This window comes from Peromyscus maniculatus, chromosome 21 (assembly GCF_049852395.1).
Source record: "Peromyscus maniculatus bairdii isolate BWxNUB_F1_BW_parent chromosome 21, HU_Pman_BW_mat_3.1, whole genome shotgun sequence".
In the NCBI taxonomy this organism is placed as follows: domain Eukaryota; kingdom Metazoa; phylum Chordata; class Mammalia; order Rodentia; family Cricetidae; genus Peromyscus; species Peromyscus maniculatus.
The window spans coordinates 16,179,706-16,185,438 of NC_134872.1; the positions used below are offsets into that span (position 1 = coordinate 16,179,706).

Here is a 5,733-nt window from a genome sequence, read left to right on the forward strand (position 1 = left end):
CCAATCTACTTCGGAGAAAATATGGACATTGAAGAAACTGCATATGGAGTTAATTTTCATTGTGGCAAAAGTTAGCCACAGGACAACAAAGTATCCTCAAATCAACAAGACAAAATGGACAGACAGAACACACAACAAAGGACTACCGATTCCTGCCAAAACAAGTGTGGTTATGGCTTTATCAGAAGGCATCTTCTGAGGCCAGGACAATATGGCACCATCCCTGAAGTGGCCTTCACAATCCGGAAAAGGTACAGTGCCCTTTTCTTCGAAGGCAGCTGAACAGGCAGTGGACCGATGGTTTCTGTTGTGCAATGGAACAGCAACTGAAAGCTCACGCCTCTCAATAGTAGACTGGCATTTAATAGAGGGATATGGAGAAGAAGGGGATGCTGAGATGAAGCCATGTATACACAGCCAAGAAGAATGGACAGCTGAATTAAAAAACCATCAATAATTTCCAGAATTTAAAATCCTGAATCATGACATGACACTAGTGGAATTCAGGTGTTTCTGGTACATGGACTGCTCTCACCCAATGTGAGGTTGAACTGTTGACCTTGTGTACAACCTACTTCACAAATGAGTCTGTCAGATACGATAAGCCTATAGGCTGAAGATGATGCCCCAACACTGCGGAGAAACCTCAGGTGACTGTCCAGGCAGCTGGCTGTTTCTGTCAACTCACAAAATTTTTGGAAGTTGCTTGCGTGCACTTCCTGCTTTTATTTTTGTTAGCTAATATTATTTCCTTCTTGGGTCTCTGAGGGAGTTGAAGATTAGTTAGTTGTAGTTGAAGATTAATTAGGATAGAAAGTGAATTAGATACATTTTGGACTTACTAAAATAGAATAGATAAGGGAATTATTTTCTCTGATTTGTCAAATACAAATGGACTAGACATCGTTTAGGTATTTGTTACTTGTATATATTGTATATAGTTATTGTACTTTTGTATATAGTTTTTCTTTTGTTAGTTATAACCTTTTGCCTTTTTTCTTTTTATTAAAATAGAAAAGGGGAAATATGGTGATATTTTATTTGTACTGAAATGTGATTTTAATTTTATGTTAATAAATAAAGTTGCCCTGGGGTCAGAGCTATTAGAGCCATAGCAAGAGTGTGATGGTTAGAAGAGCTAGGTAGATCTCTGTGTGTTCAGGGATACAGCCAGTATTGGAGACATATGCCTTTAAGACCTGGAGGGCAGTACTTACAGGCAGTGATGAGGCAGTCATGTGGTTGGGTTTACAACCAATGAGAAGGCAGAACAGAAAGACTATTTAAACACAGACAAACAGGAAGTAGCTGTCTCTCGGGGAAGCTAGGAGCACTGCAGGAGGTAAGATTTTATCTCTGAGCTCTGACCTCTCAGCTTTCTCTTTTACATTGGCTCTGTGTTTCTTATTTTAATAAGACGATTAGTTACATCTACAGTCTTCTAATGGCACCACCTGGCACATTGCTCCAAATCCTGCCGATTGTGGTTCACTCTCACCATCACACTGTCGTCTCATCCTATTTGTCACTGAAGCTCAGACGGAAATCAAATCCCTACTACACAGTATCTATGTAAACTCAGATCCCACCCAGGAGACTTGGAGGCCTGCTAAGAACTCTCTGTATAGCATGTGACAAAACTACAACCCAGTACCAAGCATTAGCATCATCAGCATCATCATCCTCATCATCATCATCATCATCAGCAGCAGCAGCAGCAGCATATTCACATTCTCTTTGCCCTTCACCAGAATCATCACTGCCCCGTGTTCCTCTATGGCTTTCTAACTATAACACTAATTCTGATATCTTCATAATTTTGTACTAGAATATCTCTCTTAGCTCCTGGATTTTAACTGTTCACTGAGAGATGTTACCTTGTGAAACCTTAGTTTTTATTCCTCCTGTTCAATTACTTGATTTTTCCAATGTCTCCTTTTAGTTTTTATGCTGATTTTTATCACTTACAGTACCACAGAGGTGTGCTCCCTTAGAACATTATAGGGGTACAGGAAATGCATTTGACTTTATAGGGAAACACCGTTTCTTCAAAAGACATCCAGGGAGAGACTTTGTCTTGTTTTATGTTATTTATTTTTACTAGTTATCTTGGGAAAACATTTCCTTTGCCTTCACATCTTAGTCTCAAATCCTGCCCTGCCTAGATACTGAGATGTGGTCACTGACAATAGAAGCCAAGTAAAGTCTGAAATAGGAAAAGTTGGTGGTGTAGGTTGGGTAACTGAGGCATCAGTCAGCATGGAGTCATGTATCTAGCATACAATTGGGATACAGGAAGTTTTCTGTGTGCAGGGCATCCTGCTAAATACGTAATACGAACTATTAAAAAATGTACCTGGTATAAAATGAGAAATTTAGCCAAAGAAACACAACGCCATCCTATTTAGACTCCAGAGTATTTTCCAAGTGGAGGATTCACACTTGCATACCCTCCTGAATTCTTTAGCTTTCAGAATGCTGCACACTAATGACAGAAAGATGAACAAGTAATTATAGCTGTCTTGTGGCAAACAACTCCTATGCCAACTGCAGGAGTTGCTGAGGATGTTCAAAAAATGTTTGCTATGATAATAGTCAGCCCCAATCACAGGTTGAACAGAATCTTCCCTGACTCCCTCATTAGAGAAGCTGATATTCAAAACCTTGAACCTCACAATGGAAGCTTATTGGGTAATGGGCTATATGTATGTATATGTGATCAAGTTAACATGAAGTCACTGGGGCAATCCAACATGGTCTGTGTTCTTATGAGACAAAGGAACACAGGATTGTAGTACACAGGAAAACAATCTCTTGTCAAGATGCAGAAGCTAAAGTTCTGCAGCTGGATCTCAGAAATGCCAAGGTCTCTTGTGATGCATCAAAGGCAGGCCTGGAAGGGGAGAGGAGGGCTTCAGGTGACCCAGGCATGGCTGATATCTGGACTTTAGCGTTCAAGTACTTACAAGACTACGAGGAAATAAGGGCTTCCAATTTTACCCTGCCCAGTTTGGAATATTTAATTTTACCATCCCTAAAAAAGTGATCTTATATGAGGGTGACAAAAGTTTTCCATATTCATTTAGGTTATGACTTAACACTCAAAAGTATCATTTCAGTTTTATGTGGAAATGGACATTCTGGTAAAGAGACAGAATGTAATCTGTAGAGTACAATTGATTCATTTGGCAATTTCTCATCACTATAGCTATTAAATTATGTTTTATTTTCAGAAAAGAGCGGCTTTCCTACTCTACAACCTTCAAGGCAGAAGAGGAGCAGTCACCTAGCATGACATAAAAAGCTCTCTCTGTGTTTCTTATGTCTTTAGAGATTATCAGGTTCTCTGGTGTTAACAATGGTGTTATATTACAGTAATTGAGTTTATAGATTTCCTTTCTCATCTGATCACAGTCTTCCTGGTGACCAACATAAAATATTTCTTGTAATTGTATCATTATAGGTCAACTAAAATTAGATCGAGCACTAAAATGTATGCTTATTCCCAAGAATTCCTCACCATGTATAATCCTGTCACTAACCACTAAAGCCTATATATCAAAATCCTCAGCAAATGAGGCATGAGTCCTGTACCAGTTACCTTTGCTCCCAACTCTGTTTCTAAGATTCAGGCTCCCCACAGTGCCCTTGGAATGTTGAGATCACATCACACCATTTGGTTCTTTTGTTTTTTTAGAACCATTATTTTCTTGCATGTACTCCCTTGTTTAAAAATTGTGGAGTTGTTCCTATTTGTTTTACTCAGTGTAAAAGGAATGTTCAGGAAAAGTGGAACAAAAGCCAGATAGAATTAAACTGCAAGAACACGAATGGGAAGAATCTGAACTTGTTCTGTCTTGTAATGAAGAAGGTGTGAGACTTTCATCTTTTTCAAAAGACTCCAGTCCATCTGAAACAAAGTTAGCTCATCAAATTTCATAGTGTCTTCAGCTTAGTAATATGCTTCGCTTTTGAGTAGTGTTATGAATATTTTTCTTGCTTTTGATTATTACTTGATAATACTTGAGTTTTACAAATCTCCTAGATCTTTCAGATTCTCACATAGCTTTCCTTAATTATTTTATTTTAGCAATTGGGGTTTGGGTAATAATGTCTTTTGTGATTTTTGCCATATTAAAGCATTGAAAAAACAGTATATGAGATCCAGTCTGCAGAAGGCTAAAAGCACTTTACTCCCAATACTACAAAGCACATGTTTTCCTCCCCCACCCTGCAAGTTCTGATCATTTATTTTTAAGTGGGCTCAGACTTCCAAGTAGAAGCTTTTAGCAAAGACAGCTGACGTCTCTTGGCAATGTGTTCCTGGCACTTTTCTTTGGCTTCCTTCATTCTCTTGGCCAAAAGTTCACATAATTTACAGTGTCCTTTTCATTTTTCTTAGTGCATTATTTCTTCACAGAAATATGCCAGTGTTTGGGTTACAAGATATATGCAGTAGCAAGACACAGAATCTTGGATGTTTTTAGTTCTGGGCTTCTTCCCTTCTTTGTTTAAGAGCTTTCTGACAACATATTAGGGACATCATCTTCTTTCGAGATGGAAAAGCTTTCGAGATGGGTTTCGGTAGCTCATTGGGGCCCTAATCACCAAGGCACAGTAGTATCTGCTAATCCAGATCTCTCTCTCTCTCTCTCTCTCTCTCTCTCTCTCTCTCTCTCTCTCTCTCTCTCTCTCTCTCTCTCTGTGTGTGTGTGTGTGTGTGTGTGTGTCTCAGCAGTCACTAAATTGAGAAAACTAGATGGGCATCCACAAGGCATCTGCAAACAAACTTGTATTGCTTCTCTCCAGTTAGTCTATAAAAAGAATATCCCTTACTCAACAGGAAGCAAACTCTGCCATGTGTCAAGACACCTTGCTTCACAGGAAAATCTTGTTGGTCATTTGACAGCACTGATTTGAACCATGTAACCCCTTCCACTCTTCACCCAGAGCATCAGTAGCTACTACCGTGGCCATGAGTTTCTCATAGAAAGTATAAAGTTCCTGCTTATCATCCACTTTGATAAGTTTCTGATAGCCAGTGGATGCAAAGGAGATACTCAGCTTCATCTTGACACAGCTCATGGCCTAGAAAGAACCACAAAAAAAGATGCAAATGATTTCCTATCTGAACATTATAGAGTAACTATACAAGTACCTATGGTTGTTGTTTGTGGGCACTTACTGTGTGAAAGCTTTTATGTAATTCACAGCAGTTCTACATTCTTATCTATACTGTGGTTACCCTTTTCATTTTCAATATGACTCAGGAATTTGCATATGGTATTAGATTGCACCAGTGTACCTCTCGGTCAGATCCTAAACCATCAAGTAACCGTGACAAAGCAGTAAAGAAGTTATTTAACTAGGTGTGACATGGGGATTTCTGGATCACAAAAAAGGGATTGAGGGAGTGGCCAACCAATGACTGGTCTAGCCTAAAACCCATGCCAGGAGAATAAGCTCACTGCTGACATTGCCTGGAGCACCAGGACCCACAGACTGGATGACCCAGAGACCTAGGACAGAACCAAACACTATAGGAAAAATAAAATGTCAGTGTAATAATGCCCAGTGATATTCTGCTATACTTATAGGTTGGTGCCTAGCCCAATTGTCATCAGAGAGGCTTCATCCAGCAACTGATGGAAACAGATGCAGACCCAGAGCCAAACATTAGGTAGAGCTCAGGGAAGCCTGCAGAAGATGGGAAGAAAAGATTGTAGGAGCCAG

At 39.5% G+C, this 5,733-nt stretch overlaps 1 pseudogene; it reads right to left on the reverse strand.

Annotated features, from left to right (window-relative positions):
- Positions 1-4,254: 4,254 nt before the first annotated feature.
- Positions 4,255-5,070, reverse strand: LOC143269866 (small ribosomal subunit protein eS6 pseudogene; annotated as a pseudogene).
- Positions 5,071-5,733: the final 663 nt, after the last annotated feature.